At 56.4% G+C, this 19,116-nt stretch overlaps 1 protein-coding gene and 1 pseudogene across 1 annotated transcript in view; one reads left to right on the top strand and one right to left on the bottom strand.

Moving 5' to 3' along the window:
- LOC136570728 (uncharacterized) overlaps positions 1–19,116 on the top strand; it is a 2,607,743-nt pseudogene that overhangs the window by 2,026,951 nt on the left and 561,676 nt on the right.
- The window catches only part of LOC136570729 (uncharacterized), a 2,347,277-nt gene that overhangs the window by 1,878,730 nt on the left and 449,431 nt on the right, over positions 1–19,116 (bottom strand).

The following is a 19,116-nucleotide window of genomic DNA, read 5'->3' as shown; positions in this document are numbered from 1 at the left end:
CCCATCTGAATCTATTGCTTCCACAATCCATTATCTTTGAATTATTTGTTTTAGAAATAGGTTAATAAGTGATCCAGTGATTGCTGAAGCAGTCAGAATTGCTTTTGCCCCCTGTTAGGTGCCATGGTGTCACCAGAAGATATTGAAGCCTTCCTGCCCAGGGCATTTCAGTGCCAGGCTCTTACAAGCACCCACAGCTCCACGGGTTGAGCTGAGCATGGGCCGGTGACCTGCGCTTTGTCTGATTCCCCCTCCTTAATAACAGCCTGTCTTGTAGCTCTTTTCCCTTCTGCTGCCCTTGCAGAGCCATCCACAAACACATTGTCTCCCTCAGGCCAGGGAATGTCCCATCAATCTCTCCCAGCCTGGCTCGGGAGCTCTGTCCCTTGAGTGCAGTCCTGGGTTCCTTGCCAGCCCCTCTCCAGGCTGTTCAAACAGGAGGCTGGGTTAAACCCTTGCCCTGTCCTCAGTTCTGAATCCTCCTGTGCCACTGAACAAGTTTCATACTGTAATAACCGAGCCCTGCTCATCCATTTAGAGGCTCTTTTGGTTGTCAAAGCTTTAACTTGATGCCAGACTTGAACTCTAGGAGATCCTTCTGTTGTCATCAGTTTTCAGGCCTCTGCTCCCACGGAAGCTGTGGCTGCACAATTCTGCAGACAATGAGGCTGCTCTCTGGCCACTGGGTTAAACATTTTAGCACAAGAATTCCTTTGGCAAGACCCTGTTTAACGTCCACCTATAATTCAAATTCTTTTTCCCTGTCTGGAAGGCCCAGGCCACTCGCCTCAGTTAATCTTAATTTTAACACTTGAAAATTCTGTGTTTCCTCCTTGTGTCCATCCATCCGGTTTGTTGACTGGCAAGATAGGAGTGTTGTAGGGAGACATCCTTGGCTCCAAAAGCCCTGCCTTTAACAGGGACTCAGTACCAGGCTGTGAGCCCTTCCTTCCCTCTCTTGGAACAGGGTATTGCTTGTCCTGGTTGCTTTAATTTGTAGAGGCTCCATATCTAATTTTCTGTATTTCCCTGGGGCTGCCCACACTTCTGGGTTCACTTCAGCATAGGCCTTGTCAGACTTTTGACACAGAGGTACAACAGAACTAGCCTCTGTATCCCTTTTTACAGTATTAAAATCCAGCTCTCAAACTCCTTCCTAGTTAATTACAATCACAGGAGGAAGAAAAAGAGATTCATTTATTTCAAACCTATCCCCCACAGCTTCTAATAGTGGTTGAACAAATCATACCTGCTCATCTTTCCCACTCATTCCCTTAAAAATTAAAATATTCCTTTATTATTTTCCCCTTTAGGTCTAAGATTCAGAGCAGATTGAGAGGCCCCTGTGTCCATCAGGAAATGCCTCCTCTCAATGCAGACCCACCTGAATGTTCTCAAGGGCTCCAGTGTGGAGGGTCCCTGGTGTGATGGGAGCTGTGACAGCCCTGCCAATCCATGTCCATCACGGGGTGGACTTGCTGGTCCTGAGGGTGCTGCTGTCTCTGCTTGCAGTGTCCTTGTGCCCTGCAGCTGGAGCCCTGATTCCTTGCCAGGGGCTGTTTGGGTGGGCTGTCCCCTGCCGAGGAGGGCAATGCCTCTGCCGGGTGCTTGTGGCCGAGCCCGTGCCCTGGGTGCTGGGGCCCCCTTGGGCCCTGGGGCTGATCCCTCAGGGGCTGTAGGAGCTCTGCCCTGGCCTTTGCCTTCAGCTTGGCCTTTTGCTGCTCCCTTCTTGCATTCACCTGCTGGGCCTTTGTGCCCAAGTGCTGCAGGGCCTTCTTCTGCCCCTCCTGCAGCCCCCCTCAGTGCCTGTGGGTGCTTGTCTTGCTTTACAAGACAGGTGTCTGCTTGGGAAGGCAGAAAAAGCCTCTCTTGGAATGGAGAATGCAAACCCCCTCCCTCTTAATTTTTAGGATAGTGAAATCAAGGGGCTCTCAGGCAAAGATATGGGATTAGGAATAACAGTTCTTTACTAGTGTGTATAATATAATAATAGTAGTGTGTATAAACAGCTCCGGCAGTGACAACAAACAGAGCCCGGAGCCGGTCCCGGCCTTTCGGCTGCGGCGCTTTCCCCTTGGGTGCAGTTCCGGGCACGGCCGGCAGGGGCGCCGGTGGCTCCCGCGGGGCGGGGCAGCGCATCCCTGCCATGGGAACCTCTCTTAACGGCAATAGAGCAATCCCTTCATCTAACTCTTTCACTTTTTTACCTTCTGTAGCCTTTTTCCCGTGTTTTGAGAAAGAATTTGGAGAGGGCTGCCTTTTAACTGAGCTCCTAGTGTTTCGATAAGGTGCTTCCTGTAGAGAGAGGGATTTTCCCTGAACAGCAGGAGCTGTGGTTACCAAGGGGACGTAACTCAGAGCAGGAGGGGTCAGGGGAGGATATCCCGCCGAGGCTCGGTCGGAGTGTGGGCAGGGTCTGCTGCCGGAATCGCCAGAGGGGGATCTTCCCGTGGAGGCCGAGCCGGAGCGTGGGCAGCCCCCACATGGCTTATGGCGGCTGATCCGGCAGCTCCCGGCAGAGCAAAGGCAGGTGGGAGACCCCGGCAGCAGCGGCGGTGCCCAGCGCAGCTGGCATGGGCAGGGCAGCCGGGGATGGGATGGCTGGGACCCGCCCTCGGTGCGGTCGGCGCGGTGACCTCGGCCCACGCGGCAGGACAGAGCAACCCCATCTTCCCCAGCATGGCCGGCAGAGCGGCCGCGGGCCGGGCAGTGGGGCCAGGGCACACAAATTCACCGCCAGCGCCGGGGCAGGTGGAGCTGCCCTGGGCAGTGAGCCCGCACCTGGGATGGAAACCGGGGCAGGCGGAGCTGAGGCGGGCAGCGAGCCGGGACCCGGGACAGGCGCCTCGGCCGCGAACGGAGGGGGCAAGAGCTGCAGAGGATCCCACTCTCTTTCTGACTTTTCCTCTTGTTCCCCTCCCTTTCATTTCCCCTTTTTATTTTCTTGTTTTTTTCCTCGGGTGTTTCTGATACTTCAAAGATTTTTATTCTCCTAAAATCTCCTGTCTAACATATGGCATATTCTCTTTCTTCTAGATTAAATGGGTTTTTTTCCAAATAAATCCAGAACCTAACAAATCTAAACTTCTGCTTGGATATTTTGAAATGGTCGACGAGCTAACTCATGACCTCCTAATGTTGTTTTTCTCATCACCTTTTTATTTATCCTTTGGCAAATTAAGCATCTTTCAGTTACTTGCTTTGCTACACCAAAAATCCCAGTGCACCCAAAATTCCTTAAAAAATGATCACACAAAGCTTGAGTACGCCAGTGGGGTTTCTGATGCACGTCTTCTAGTATTTTCCTAGTAAGCACATTTTATTAAGTAATTGTCTTCCATATAGAAGTTTCTATTTCCCTGATTTATCTTGTTCATTTCCTATCTTGTTTAATTCTTTTTTCTCGGCTTCCCTAAACTTTGGAATTTCCAGTATTTCCTCGTTTGGAGTTAATATTAACATAACTCTTTCAGCTCCATTTTCTGCTGCATCCTTAGCTTTGTGATCTGCCCCCAGTTTGCCCAGTTTGCCTCTCCTTTGGCTCGGGCCGGGTTCCCCCCGCCCGCAGCGGCTGGGAGCAGCCGAGAGCCCCGCGCTGCCCATGCCGACCTGTCCCGGCTCCATCGCCGCTGCTGCCGCGGGCTGCGAGGGCTGCGGGAACGGGACACCGAGGGTGTGGCTGCTGCTGGGGGAGGAGGAGGAGGGAGGGAAGGGCAGGGATGGAGGGAGAGGAGGAGACGGGTAGAGGGGGGAGGAGGAGGAGAAGGAATGGAAGGGGCGGGATGGAAGAGGAGCAGGAGGTGGGGATAAGACAGAGGAGGAGGGGGGATGGAAGAGGAGGAAGAGGAGGAGAAAGAGCAGTGAAGGAGGCGGGGTGAGGGGGGAGGAGGAGAGGGAGGTGGAGATAGGACAGAGGAGGAGCGGGAGGAAGAGGAAGAGGAGGGACAAAGGCGGATCAAGGCTGAGCTGAGGGAGCCACGTGGTCTCGATCCCTGCCTGAATTCGCAGCCCCCACCTGTGGGATCATCGCCCCCCCCCCATGGCTCAGGTGAGCTGGCAGGGGGAGCCCGGCCCGGATATCCCGGGGGGTTCCTGGGTTGGGTTTTTGGGGGGATGTTTGGAGAATGAAGAAGTCCAAGGCTGAGCGGAAAAGGCCCCTCGGGGGGACATCGGGGGGTGGCAGTGGCGGCTGCCGGCAGAGGCAGCCTGGAGGAGCAGAGCCCTGTGTCCCCCAGGAGGCCAAAGTGGGGAGCCCAGAGAGGGGGGAGCGCCGCCATTGGCGGGAGCCTCAAGAGCCTGGAGAGGGGCTGGGGGGACTCCTTGGTGCCGCTGCAGCCCAGAGCAGAGAATGAGGGGAGAAGGGAGCCCGGGAGCCCAAACAGCCCCGGCATCCCGAAATGGGGAGAGCCAAGAGGGGGCAGTGCGTCCCCAGAGACGGCCTGGGGGGATCTCGATGCCCTTGCCTGTGGCACGGAGGCAAATCCCATGCTGTCCTTGTCCTTCCTCCCCCAGAGCAGGAGCTGATCATGGAGAGCAGGGAGGACAAATGCCCGCGGCAGAACCTGGTGGCAGAGGCTGTTTTGAGCGGCTCCACGGCGCAGGAAGCCAACGGGGAGGAAAAGCCCCGGAGATGCCATACGAGGAGGGACTGCAAACGCAGATGGCGGGGATGTGAGGGGGAAAGAGCCAGCCTGGGCCGGGAAGGCGGCCGGAGATGGAGCCAGAGCTCAGAGCTGGTGCTCCATGAGCAGCTCCATGATGGGGAGAAGCCCCACACATGCATGGAGTGTGGGAAAAGCTTCACGTGGAACTCCCACCTGATTGTGCACCAGAGGATCCACACTGGGGAAAAGCCCTATGAGTGTGGGGAGTGTGGGAAGAGCTTCAGCCAGAGCTCCAGCCTGATCGTGCACCAGAGGTCCCACATGGGGGAGAAGCCCTATGAGTGTTGGGAATGTAGGAAGAGCTTCAGCGCGAGCTCCAGCCTGATCAGCCACCAGAGGATCCACACTGGAGAGAGGCCCTATGAGTGTGGGGAGTGTGGGAAGAGCTTCAGCAGGAGCTCCAGCCTGATCAAGCACCAGAGGAGCCACACAGGGGAGAGGCCCTATGAGTGTTCCAAGTGTGGGAAGAGCTTTCAGACCAGGTCCCATCTTCTCCTGCACTATCAGAGTCACACAGAGGAGAGGCCCTTCCAATGCCCCGACTGTGGGAAGGGATTCAAGCACAACTCCACCCTCATCACCCATCGGCGCATCCACACAGGGGAGAGGCCCTACGAGTGTGATAAATGCAGGAAGAGGTTTCTGACCAGCTCCCATCTCCTCCTGCACTATCGGATTCACACAGAGGAGAGGCCCTTCCAATGCCCAGACTGCAGGAAGGGATTCAAGTACAACTCCACCCTCGTCACCCACCGGCGCATCCACACCGGGGAGAGGCCCTATGAGTGTCCCCAGTGTGGGAAGAGCTTCTCCTGCAGCTCTCACTTGACCCAACACCAACGGAGGCACCGGTAAGGGAAGCCCTGCGAGTGCCCCGAGTGCGGGAAGAGCTTCGTGCGCTGCTCCAGCTCCATCCCCCACTGGAGGAGGCACTTTGGGCACAGCCCTGGTCACTCACATTCCCTGTGATCCATGTTAGGAACACACCTGGCTACTTCTACTTTTAATTTCACGTTAATTTTTTTCTCTTCTCCATGTGTTTCCACTCCAGAAGCCAAGAGGGATGGATCTGTCCCCTCAAAACCACTCAAATCCCAGTGAAAACAGCTCAATCTTATCCCAAAAGGGCTCAAACCCACCTCAAAAGAACTCAGTGCCATACCAAATTCGATTTCGTCAGACACCAGGCTGAGATGGGGCTGGGAGAAGATTGGGAGAAGTGGGATCTCAATTAGAGTGGTGGGATGGGGATTGTGTGGGGCTGGGTGTGTGGGATGTATTTGATAGCAAATAAAACTCTCAGACTTACTGGTTTCTTTCTCGTTCACGTTCAGTCCGTTGCAGTTCTGTTTGCAGGGTGCCGCCTCCCAGAGTGTCCCCTCGCAGTTGCCGCCCTTGGCCTGAGCCCGCCCCTTTCCCCTCACGGTTCCCGCCCTTTCCCCGCCCCCTTTCCCCTCACAGTTCGGCCTTTGTGAACGCGGGAGGAGGAGGAGGAGGGAAGGAGGAAGAGGCCGAGCGGCCGCAGCACAAGAGGAGAGGGAGAATCTCGTGGCCCGGGCGCTCCCTGGAGTCGCCGCAGCCCCGGGAGCATCGCCCCCCATTTTGCAGGTGCCGGGGCTGGGGGAGCGCGGCTCAAATATCCCGGGGGGTGCCTGAGTTTGGGGTTTTTTGGGGAGGATGTTTGCAGCTGGCAGGGCTCCAAAGCTGAGCCGCAGATGGCCCTCGGGGGGATATCTGGGGGTCCCGAAGCCGGCAGTGGCTGCTCCCAGTATGAGCCCAGTTGATCCCCCATGTGCTTCCAGTTTCCTGGGCACTCCCACTATGAGCCTGGTCACTCCCAGTATGGGCCTGTGCACTCCCAGTATAATCCTGGTCACTTCCCCTGCCTCCCTGCATGATCCCAGTCACTCCCAGAGGAGGTCAGTCTCTCCCAGTCCTTCCTTATGATGATGCAATTTTCTCCCAGCATGGTCCCAGTTGCTCCCAGTTCCTCCCACTTTCATCCAGTGTGTTCCCAGTTCTACCAGTTGTCCCTAGCATAGTCCTAGGCGCTCCCAGTATGATCCCAGTCTCTCTCAGCAGGGCCGCAGTCATTCCCACTTGCCCCCAGTGTGTTCCCAGTTCCCCCAGCACATTCGCAGTCTGGTCTTAGTCTGCTCCCAGTCCCACAACCGTATGGTCTCAGACCCTCCCAGTATATCCCAGTTGCCCTGAACATTCTGGCAGTCATTGCCAGGCACTCCAGTCACCTCAGCACTTTTCATGTGCCCCCAGTTGTCTCCCAGTTGCTCTAATTACGTCCCCAGTTGTCTCCCAGCATGGGCCCAGTAGTTCCCAGTAACCCCTAATCAGGGTCCAATCACACCCACTCTAATCCCACTATGAGTGTAGCCACTCCCAGTATGATCCCAGTCCCTTGCAGTCTAATCCCAGTTGCTCCCAGTCACTCCCAGTCTGATGCCAGTGCCCCCAGTGTGATCCCAGTTGCTCCCAGCATGGGCCCAGCTGTTCCCAGTGTGCTTCCATCACTCCCCTATGGTTACAGACACTCCCAGGATGGTCCCAGTTGGACCCAGTTGCCCCTGCTCTAGTCCCAGTCCCTCCCCATATGATCCCAGTCCCTCTCAGCATGGTCCCACTCACTTCCAGTTGCCCCCAGTGGGGTCCCAGTTCTCCCCAGTGTAGTAAACCCCATAAGTTTGGGAAAAGCAACATGGAGAATATGAACAATAGGAATGCTGAAACAGCAAAAGAAAATTCCTGTTTCCCTGTCCTCCACCCTTAACCTATCTCTGTAACACTATAAGGCAATGTCATGTTAACCCCTTACCTTTGGTCAAGCTTGGATCCTTTCCAACCCTATAAAAGAAGCATACTGTACCCCATTAGGGGAGAAAGAAGAAGAGCAGAGACCCTTCACGGACCTCCCCAAATAAAGCCATCTTCGTGGAACAGCCTGCGCCTTCTCCTTCTCCTCTCTCTCTGTCTGCTGCAGCCTCAAGCCTGGGGCACCACTACCTAGCAAGCAAAGCTGAAATCCTCAGAGCTTGCAATCACTATAGAGCTGATAATCACCATGCTCGCTGGATGGCAGCCCCACGGCGTTGGCATGAGCGAGCGAGCTTCGGGCACGCGGTCCCTACTCTGGGACTGAGCTCCTGAGCCCTATTGCTCTGCTTTATGATAAGGCTGATCAGAGGCTTTATTACTCCAGGTGCACCAGCATTCTCTGGTAGAACTCCATCACCGTGTTGGAGCACAGGGTCACCTGGTGGAAGAGAAGAACAGTCAATTCTCCCTTACAAAAGCTCCTTACCCACGTGTGATATCCTCCAGTTCCCGAGGGAGGATTTGGCCTTAATTCTTCTGCTGCTCCATGTGCAGAGCACAGTCTCAGAGTAACAAAAGCCTTCTGGCAATACCAGATTTGTTAAACACCCCTTGCTATCAGGGCACGGGTCAGCTACATTAAAACATTAGACTACAGCTCTATGCACCACTGCATTCAAATTAAGGGGCCAATTTCTCATCTGACTACAGTGACATCCATGCAGAGGAAATCTGACTTGAACACAATGAGTTCAGCTGCACAGCAGGAACCAGCTCACCTTGCTGTTCATTCAAATCAGCCTGGCCATTTTCTTCTTGATCATCTTCATGGTCCTCCACAGCTCCTTCAAGTCTTTGCATGTCCTCTTGAAGTGAAGCCTTCTCTGCTCCATTTCCATCCTGCGCCTTCTGGCCTTTTCTTCAGCTCTCCGGGCCGCTGCTCTCTGCTTCATGGCCGCCCTTCTGGGCCTGAGGCAGAGGAAGAAAGGCAGGAAGAGCAGCTCAGCAGCAGCCCAGTAGGGCCCCTGCTGCACGGCTGCCCAGAGCAGGGGTCCCCAGGCAGGCTCGGGTGGCTCTGGGGTAGCCTGCTCCAGGCCCTCTTTGCCCAGCTCTGCATCCTCATCCCAACTGATCACCACGGGCCGTGGGAAGTGGAAGAGGAGAAGCATGAGCAGGGCAGGGACTGATTTGGACACCATGGTCAGCAGGAGGAGAGAGACAATTTGTGTTGCTTTGCACAAGAGTCGCAAACCCGTGTGTTATTAGGGAATGGCCGCTCCTGCTGTGCCAGAGCGCTCGAGCAGGGGTGAGAATCTGGTGTCAAAGTGCATTCATGTGCTCCATGTTGCATGGGGCACCCGTGTGCAGGAATAGAGAACAACTTCCCTCAGATGGGATCTGCTGTGGCAAGGCCCCTCTGGTTTTCTCCTCCACGCAGCAGTTTGCATGCAGAATGTGGGCAGATGTAACTTGGAGGTCCTCCTGCTCAGCCTTGGGTTCCCCTTGCAGAGCCTCAGCCCCTGCGTTCTGTCAGGGCCCCTGGGCAGGTGGGATATTCCCAGAGGAGAGGGGCCGGCTGTGTCCCCATTGCCCCTGTCCCTTATGTCCCTGTGCTCAGGAGGGCACAGAGAGGATGGGGACTCCTGCCTGCCCCGTGTCCTGTCCGCCTGCCGGGCCTGTCCCAGGGCAGCCGGGCTGTGATTGCTGTGCTGTGTCCCCCTGTCCCTGCTGTCCCTGCTGTCCCTGCTGCCCCTGCTGTCATGGCCCACTGCAGGTTCCACACCTACACAGCCGTGGTGGCTCCTGAGCTCTGCCGGGACCTAAGTGACAGTCTGAGTGGTGGCACTCCTGGTTTTCTTGCATTTGGCATCGCGCAGAGCAGAGGCTGGATCACAGCACCAAAGGAGCAGCTGCTGCAGGGGAGGAAAGGAGCCTCTGCATGGCCAAGGGCTGCTGTGGTGCCTCTGTGTCAGGAATTCCCCACAGCTGACACCTGAGTCCAACATGGACACTCACAGACACAGCGTTTGTTCAGGCATTGCCTTTATTGCATCTTGACAGGGACTGCAGCTGCCTGAGGGAAGTCACCCTCCCGAGACAGGAGGGCAGAGAGTGTAATTTAAATTAACCAATTGTGATTATTAGGCATTCGTAGCAACAGTCTATGTACTGTATATATGAATATTAAACAAGACACCAAATAATTGTTGGACCATGGAGATTAAGCAACATTTGCTGTTTTAAACAGAAATAAAGTATACTTCAGTTTTGGTTAACTGTAATAATTCTTGGTAATTTTGATGAATTATAAGTTCTATGTAATATAAGGAAAAGTGCATTTATTTAATTCCTACTTATTATTAAAATATTTATGATCTTTTACAAGACTATTAATCTACATTATAGAAATAAAAAGTTTGGTAAATGTTTCTAAAGACAACTATTTTTAAATAAGATATTTTAAATATTTCAAAACTATTTAAGAATTTGAATCAATCTCCAATCATTAGCCTGATTCCTTCAGATGGTGCTTTCCTCCGAGCAGATGCAAAGGCTCTGTATGGAAAAGGGTTAAAATAGATGCAGTTACTACAGATCCCGTGAGGAGAGAGAGGGCAGAGGGGCAGGGTGTGTCAGGAGCCCGGAGCCTGTGCCCCGGCGCAGGGCTGTGCTGGGCAGCAAGCGCAGCTCTGTGCGCCGGCTGCTCACAAAGATGTGCGGCTCGCCTTGGCCGGCCCAGAGAGCATCTCCAGCAGGAAGCTTTTCTTCACACAGCCACTGCCTGTGCTCCTCCAAAAGCCTGCCCTGCCTACCTTCAGGACCCTGTTTGTATCCCTATTCATTCCAATCAGCCTGGCCATTTGCTTTTCTATTTCTTTCGTGGCCCGGCGCATTTGCTCCATGTCTTTGAATCTCTTCCTAAGGAGCCGCCTTCTCCGCTCGCTTTCCACCTTCCTCCTTCTGGCCTTTTCCTCAGCTCTCTGGGCCGCTGCTCTCTGCCTCGTGGCTGCCCTTCTGCACCTGAGCCACCAGCCCAAAGGCAGGAGCAGCGGCTGAGCAATTTGCCAGAGCTGGTGCAGGTAGCGCAAGGCAGCCAGGAGCCAGGGTCCCCAGCCGGGCTCAGCTGGCTCTGGGGGGGCCGGTTTCATCTCCTCTGCACGCTGCTGCCCATCCCCGTGAAATCTCCACCACGGAAAGTGGGAACAGGAAGAGGAGCAGCACAAGCACAGCCAGGACTGCTCTGTGCGCCATGGTCTGCAGGAGGAGAGAGACAAGGCTTTCACTGGGGCTCCCAAGGGAGCTTGTGGGGGCTGAAGTGAGGCCCGGAGGCGCAGGGATGTGAGGGCAGAAGCAGAGGGCCCCGGGCAGCTGGCAGGCAGCAGGGCCTGTGCCAGTGGGCCAGCAGCAGCAGCCCCGTGCCCCGGCCAAGGCGCCGGCCCCAGGGGCTGGCCCTGGGTGCAGGGGGACAATGCAGGCCCGGGTGCGGCGCTTGTGGCCCGGCCCTGGCCCGGCCCAGCTCCGCCACGTGCGCACTCACCGCTTGCCCAGGCTGTGCTGGGCCAGCGTTACCTGCGGGGGCCTTTTCCAGCTGCCCCCATTGTGACACGCTGCCCCTGGTGTCACAGGGGCCAGAGGCATCACAGCCGGGACAGCCCTGCCCTTGGTGCCCGGCCCAGCTCAGGGGCTCCCAGTGGGCCCAGCAATGAAAGCCCCGGCAGGCAGCAAGTGCAGCCCCTCTGGGAGGGAATGGGCCCCAGGGGCTCCCTTCACAAAGCAGGCAGAAGTCCCCACTGATAAGGTTCCAAATGGAAAAGATTATAATCCATAATGTTGAGTAGGATACATATTATCAACTATGAAAACACCTGAGGTGCTTTTCCTAATGGGACTTGTTCTTCTGTCAGTGGGGTTGGGTGATGGTTGCTCAGTTTTTCTTGCTTGACTATTCCCTGATCCAATCCATCCAAGACTTCTGTGAAACCGTCCCATTATCAGACAGCAGAAATAAAGAACTGCAGTGAAACCACTTCTAGTCCCCTTCAGATCAAGAAGGTGCAGGGGGATGGTTCTGGCAGAGAATTTGAGCTGCTCTGGACAGAGTCGCACTGCTGTGTTAGCAGGGACTGGCTGCTTGTGTTTTTCTTTTCTTTGGATGAACAGAATCTTCCTTGTGTCCCCAGTGAGCACATGGAGCTCACACCAGCAGTGCCTCTTGCCTGTTCCCTGCCCAGCCAGACCTTCCAGCCCAGCTGAAATGCCCAGCGTGGCCTTTGAGCACAAAGGGATTGCAGAGCCAAAAGCATCTGTGTAGCCACCATGGTGTTCAGCGGCTGCTGCTCGGGGAAGGGCACTGAGAGGAGGCCACTGCTGCTCTTGTCAGAGCGCTGCTGTGCAGGGATGTCCCTCGCCCTGCTCAGTCCCACATCTGCCCATCTTTTGGCCTGCTCTGAGCTCAGGTGGATGCCATCTGCTCCCAGCAGACCCAGCTGCTCCACGGGAGATGCACAGGCATGGAATCCAAAACCTTGAGTATCCCCTGAGTAGCCAGGCATTCAGCTGTTCAGTTTGTCACGGCCCACATCAGGGGTTAGAACAAGATGGTTTTTCAGATTCCTTGTGACCCGAAGCATTCCAGGATTCTAGGATTTCTCCATGACTGACTTTGGTCCCCTCAAAAGACCTCCTCTCTCCTCTCTTCCCTCCACCTGTGGAGAACGCATTCTGATGCTGCTGCTGCTGTTGGGACAGGTTGGTGGATACTCTTCCTGCCATCCCATGGGTGTAAGCATGACTCCTCTCTGAAGTCTTTGTCCCTGAATCGGTGCCTTCAAATAACAGTTATCTCTCCTCCTTCCTTTTCCATTCAGCACTTGAGCAGACACAGCATTTCTCATCGTTTTCCACAGAGCAGTACAGGTGCCAGTTCCCATCTTGTGGAGCCCTCTGCCATAAATCAGCCTGACAGGTTTATTCTCTACGTAATGGGAAATGATGACAAATGCAGCTGCATAATCTAGTTAGTAACTCACCATAATGACTGCTTCTGGGGTGATTTATGGGTTTTGTTATATGTGAGCTTTCAGAACGTTAGAGGTTACATTTTTCACACTTTTTTGTTGGAATCTCAGTTTATCAGACTTTACTGCAGCATTAATCACTTGCAGTACAACCCTGGACTTCACAAATGTATCACATCAGCGTGAAAAAAGGCAGAGAAAACAAGAACTGTTGTGAATTAATGAGCTGGGTAACACATGTCTCACAACAGCGATGAAACAACCTGTGTTCTCCTTCAAGCCGCAACAGAAAGTCCCAAAGTCTGGTTATTTAATTTTTTTTTTTTTTTTTTCACAAAACACAAGCAGCAGCAAAGAACTGAAACAACACAGCCAGGCTTGAAACCTGAAAGATCTGCAAGGCTGAGTCTATCCTAGTTAATGGTGAAATGATGTGTGAATCTGTCCTAGATGTTCAAATGAAGAAGATTGAGTCCCAGTTATAATATGGCTTCTAAGCAAAACACTGGGATTATATAGGAGAAATGCACGTGTCATGAAACAACCAAGAAATCAGAGAGACAGTTCCAAGCTCTACTGTGAAGGTCTGGGAAATGTTCAGAGTTACCATCTATGGAGTTTGGTGCAGGATAAACTGGAAAAAAAGGCCATCATTAACCAAATTGATTTTGTTCAGGCTGGTCTGTTGTTTTTTTTTGTTTGGTTTTTTTTTTTTTTTTGTTTTGGTTTGTTGTTTTTTTTTTGGTTTGGTTTGGTTTTTTTTTTTGTTTGTTGGGTTTGTTTTGTTTTTTTGTTTTTTTGTTTTTTTGGTTTTTTGTTTTTTGTTGTTTTTTTTGTTTGTTTGTTTTTTGTTTTTTGTTTTTTATTGTTTGTCAGGTAATGTTTTTTAATACTCCAAGAAATATGTTGAAAAGGTCAGCATGATCCATCAGACACAAGCAGGGGGGCTGGGGTAGATGCAACATGTTCCTTGCACTGGAGGGTAGACAGAGGCAAGATCTGGTTTGGGGTCAATCACACCTGGATCAGGGAGGTGGCTGAAACCTGGGCTGGCCAAAGCCTTAGAATCACAAAATATCCTGGGCTGGAAAGGACCCCCAAGGATCACCAAGTCCAACTCCTGGCCCTGCAGAGGACACCTCCCCAAGAATCCCACGCTGTGCCTTGGCATGTGCTGGTGGGCAGGAGCACACAGCTGGCCGTGGCTTTGGGTGCATGGGTAAGATGAGATGGTGAGGAGCATCCCTGCTCCCTGAGCTCCTGGAGAGCTGCAGACACTGATCACTGGTAAGGACAGCACCAGGGCCATGGCCTGGGGCTGGTGATCTGGTGTCTCCTTCCTGCTGCTGCTTTCTGCTACAGATAACAGCCTGGTACCAAGGTCTTGTTGCTGAGGTGATAAACGGCTGGTGAGATTCCCTCCCTGCTCTTGTCTGCATGAGTTCTTATGCTCAGCACCAGGAAGGATTGGGCCAGAATGGAGGCATTTGGGGTCTCAGGGCTGAGGCTGAGACAGACAGCCAGGCAGAGCAGCTCCTCCTGGCTGATGCAAACATTAGCCCTGTGCTGGCCAGGCCAGTGATCCATAGCTATGGGTCCACAGTTATGGTGGTGGTGGGTATTCACTGGGAGAAGAGGAGGTGTAAAATGAAGCTTCTGAAGCTGCTTGGGATCCTGGAAGCTGCTCAGACCCCACTTGACCACAGTGGTTGTTTGGCCAGCTGAAGTGATGGAATTTATTGGGCTGTGCAGGGACAGTTTTCTGTGCAAACATGAAGGACTTTCAGGGGGGATGAAATACGGCCTCACAGTAGAAACAGCTGGGCTGAACACTCTTTATTCCAGCTATGAATCTTTGCTCTTAAGAGCAACAGATTCCACCTTTCATTAAACTGTTAGTTCCAGAGTGCCCAGGATGTGTCTGGCAAGTCAGCTCTGGCAGGAAGAAGGCGGCTGCCAGGGGGCTGCTTGTGGCCTCTGACAGCCCCATTGCTCAGGGCTTGCCAGCGCCCCAGCCCCTCAGGCCCTGCCCCAGCGCGGCCAAGCTGCCCGGCAGCAGCGCCGCAGCCCCACAGCAGCTCCAGAGCAGCCCCATGCAGAGGCACCCGGGAGCCCTCAGCAAGGCAGCCAGCAGCAGACGGGCAGGAGGGCACGGATGGCGCTTCCTGCCTGGCACAGGGCTTGTGGCCATCTCCAGGCAGCGCTCTGGCAGGGATCCCCGCAGCTCCGGCCCCTGCCCAGCCGCTCTGTGGGCAGCACAAAGGCTTCAGCAGAACCACCAAAGGCCAAGGGCCTTCTGGCCATTTCCCCTTGCCCACTGCACGCCTGGGCAGCTGGTTGAGCACAAGCACCCTTTATCCCCTCTTCCCCTAGGCCCTGCGCACCCTGGGCAGCAAAAGAAAGATCCTGGCAGTCTGTGTATTAGAACACAGTCTATATTTACATGGTAAATGAAAAAAAAAAAAAAAAAAGAAAAGAACATTCTTGAAGTAAAAGAAAATTCCTCCTGACTCAAGTGGTCACAGCAAAAAGAGCTTCTGGGATCAGCTCTCCACGGAGCTGCGGCAGGGCAGGCAGCCGAGCAGTGACACACGAGGCCGTCTGTTCCATGCCCTGTGCAGGTGATTTCGGAGCCACTGGAAGCTGGAGATGGGAGCCCGCTCTCCTGACTTGAGGATGCAGAGGGTTTGAATTGCCAGGCTTCCGACGGCGAGGCTGATGTCATTTGTTTTGTCTTCAAGGGCTGCAAGAGAGAGCAACAGAGCCACGGTCAGAGCCGGATGTGCGGGGAGCCGAGGAGAGCCCCCAGCAAGGGCCATGCCAGGCGGCTCTTGCCATGGCCAGGAGGGAGCAGGGAGCAAGGCGATCAGGCCGAAGCTGCGGGCCAGCAATGGCCCCCGTGGCCCTGAAAGCTCAGTGTGCTCTGGCCACGGGAGCAGAGCCCTCCGCAGCCGGGGCAGGGCTTGCAGCTCCCCCCCGGCAGCCCCCGCTGCCAGCCCGCTGCCCTCACTCACCAGTGCAGATCAGCTGCAGCTCTCGCTGCTGCCCCCTCAGGCGCCGCCCGGCCATGCCTGTGAACACAGAGCCTGTCACGGCGGCAGCGGCACAGCTCCCTGCCGGCGGCGCTGCCGGCGCTGTGGCCACACGGGCTGCTGGCCCGGCAGGGCTCAGCCCGGCCCTTGGCGCACGCTGCCGCCCCAGGGCACGGCTGCCAGAGGGCGGCAGCAGCAATGCCCAGCCCAGGCGGGGCTCCACGGCGCCGGGCCCGGCTGGCGCTGCCGGGGCAGCAGGCGGGGCCGGGGCCGAGCTGTGGCGGGCCGGGCCGGGGAGGGAGCGCGGGCTCGTGGCTCACCCATGAAGCTGATGGCCGCCTCTCGCAGGGGCTCCTGTGGGCTCTGCAGGTAGCTCATGGCCCGGCGCAGGTGCTCGGCCGCTCGGCTCCTGTCCTCTGCCAGCTGCAGAGAGCGGCAGGAGGGAAGGCTTGGCGCGGGCTCAGCCCCTGGGCCGGGCGCTGCCTGTGCCCAGCCCCGGCCTCCCCTGCCCGCACAACCCTGAGGCGCGGCCAGCAGCCGCCGGCCAAGGGCTCCCGAGGGGAGGGGGCAGCGGGCCGGCTGCTGCCCGGGGAGCCACCACAGCCCCGCCGGGCCGGGGTTCCACGGGCACCCGGCTCGGGCCCACGGGAGCCTGGAGAGGAGCCCGCGCGGCCTCTGGCTGCCGCAGCGGGCAGGGGCACAGCTGCCCGGCCCGCACACTGAGCGCCGCCCTCAGGGGCCTTCTCCAGCCTAAGGCTGGGCCTTGCAGGCCCTCCTTACCAGGCACTCGCTGAACTTGCACAGTTTCTGCTCCTTCACCAGCTTCTTGAGATCCCTCCTCTTCATCAACTTGACCGCACAAAGCAGCGCTTCCCGAGAAGCCTGGAGAGCAGCAGGGATGCCGAGATGGCCCCACAGCCCAGGGCACGGCACCCGCGTCCCCGTGCCATGGCCTGCAGGAGGCTGCGATCCAGCAGGCGCAGGGCAGGAGGCAGCCGAGCCCCCTACCAGAGGGACAGCAGCAGCCCACGAGTCCTCACCTCTGCCACACGCTGATTCTCATCATGGCAGTGGAAGAAGAGTGGAAGCAAGCTCTGTTGCACAGGGCTTTCCAAAGGGTTTTCTCTCTCTTCCAAATACTCCATCATGTCTCGGAAGAGTTTGATGGAGAGCAGCTGGACCTGGCTATTATCCTGTAGGAAAAAAAAAGGAAAAAATACCTCAGCATTGGCTCCTGCAGGCCCCCCTAGGCACAGGGCTGGAAATGCACAGGGCACACAGTTTCCAGGCAGCAGCCAGCGGCTGTGGCTGGGGGCACAGAGCCTTACGTGGTCAAAAAGTGGCAGGAGCGCCTCAGCCAGCTGCAGGGCAATGGGGGTTGACATCAGAATGTGTGATTTGTGCAGGAATAGAAAGCTGAGTGTGATGAGGGTCATGCCAGCTATCTCTGCATCATTGTCACACAGTAGGTCCATGAGGCATTGGGTCAGGCTCCACATTCTTTCGGCCTGTGCGGAACACAAGCCTGTGAAAGGCCATCCTGCTGCTGCAGGGCCCAGAGGCCAAAGGCCTGTCCCGAAGCACGCGGGCAGCTGAAGCGGGAGGCAGGAGAGCTGGGAGCAGCTGCCCCAGCGCCCCAAGGCCAGGCCAGGCCAAGTGACTGCGTTCCCAGCGCAGCTTCAGCCACCGCCCCCTTCTCACCATTGAGGGATCATCAATGAGCTCCAGCAGGGCCCTGAGCGCCAGGCGACGCCTCTCCCTGCACTCGCTCTGCAGGTACCTTGAAGAGACCTTCACAACACTGGCACCACATTCACTGGCATCCAGGCACTCGAGGAGCTGAAAGGCACAGGCCAGTGATGGGGGAGCCGGCCGGCAGGAGCCCGGAGCCGCACAGGGCTGGGCCCAGGCAGCAGCAGCAGCAGCAGCAGCAGCAGCAGCAGCAGCAGCAGCAGCACAGGGCGCGGGCAGCGTCCCAGGCGGCTGCGGCTCCCAGAGGGCAGAGAGCTGGGAGGCAGCTCAGCCAGGCAGCGCTGCACACCCGGCTCACCTCCACAAGGAACGCCAGGGCGGGCAGATCCCAGTGTGGCTCCTGTGTGCTGAGCAGCCAGAGCAGGTGGAGTGCAATACTGGAACCCAACCCAAGACAAGCATGGCGCATCTCCCTAGGAGGGTGAAAAAGGGACCAGGAACCTGAGCAAATCTCTCCAAGGACAGGCTCGCAGAGCCTGCTGGTCTTTCACCACCATCCTGCAAGGAGACCTGGGCCCTTTAGGAGGTGTCTCCTCCTGTGCTCTCTCCCCTCCCAGCCTTTTCCAGTCTGCTTGGGCCGTCCCTCGGTCACAAGGCCCTGTGACCCAGGGCCACGGGGACTGTGTGGGACAGCCCGGGCAAAGGGCACAAATGCCGGGAGCAATGGGGAGAAGGGGAGTCTCACCTGGCCAGCAGACCCACGGCATAGTGGCGGCTGTCAGCACAGAGCAGCGTGTCCCAGCCACGCTTGCCTTCCACTGACACCACCACCTCCTTGTACTGCTTTCGGCAGAGCAGGGACTTCAGGCTCTGCACTGCAAACCTGTGTGCACAGCAAAGGCCAGGTCACCCTGGCAGCACTGGCTCCTTGGCAGGCCACGTGGCAGGGACAGGAGGACTGGCATGGAGCACCTGTTGGGGCTGGTGGCAAGGCCATGCTCTTGCAGGCATTCCTTCCAGAAGGCATCGACCTCCTGTGGCATCTCTTCTGTGCTGAAGAACACTTGGAAGAGCAGATGCACAAATAGCTGGGGAAAATACGACGTCACTACACGTGGCACATGGGGCTCCTGGAGCATCTTCCACATCACCACAGTTGCCTGCAAGGGACAAAGGCCCCCGAGACAGCGCTCAGTGCCCAGGTGTCCCTGGGGCAGGGCCCGAGCAGGGCAGGGAGAGGCTCAGAGAGACCTTGGGGAGCACAGGGCCTGGTGGGCCTGAGGCTGCCCCTGGGCCAGGTTTCAGGCCAGAGCCTGAGGCAGGGAGATGCAGTGGGGGAAGGAGGATGGAGAGCTGCTGGAGAGGCGGCCTTGTGGCCAGCAAAGGCCACTTGCAGAAACTCACAGCCAGGCCAAAGACACCCGTTTTGTCCCCATCGGAGGTGCACGTGCTGCGCTCTGGCCAGCTGCCCAGCACATCCAGGAGGATCAGCAGCACTGGCTCCGCAGTCCTGGACGAGCACATGATGGTCTTCCACATGGAGATGGCAGCTCTGAGGGGTTAGAGCTCTGTCTCAGGGGGGTCTCAGACACAGCACCGTGGCCTGGGCATCCCTAGGGGCCCGGGCTGACCACCGGCCCTGCCTCTGCCCACTGAGCCTGGCCAGCAGCAGCCAGGCAGCCCAGCCCTGTGGGGACAGGCCCCTGAGGGACGGCAAGGGAGCATGGCAGCAGGCTCGGGGGCTGACGTGCCAGGGCTGGGAAAGGCAGCAGCCAGAGGGCCCTGGAACTCTCTGTTGCTCAGACACCTGGGCCAGGCAGTACAGGGTGATGGGCTGGGGAGGCCTGAGCCCTCCGGGCAGGTGGGCCCCATACCTGTCAC

Source organism: Molothrus aeneus, unplaced genomic scaffold, assembly GCF_037042795.1.
Source record: "Molothrus aeneus isolate 106 unplaced genomic scaffold, BPBGC_Maene_1.0 scaffold_36, whole genome shotgun sequence".
In the NCBI taxonomy this organism is placed as follows: domain Eukaryota; kingdom Metazoa; phylum Chordata; class Aves; order Passeriformes; family Icteridae; genus Molothrus; species Molothrus aeneus.
This window is presented reverse-complemented; position numbering and strand designations above follow the sequence as displayed.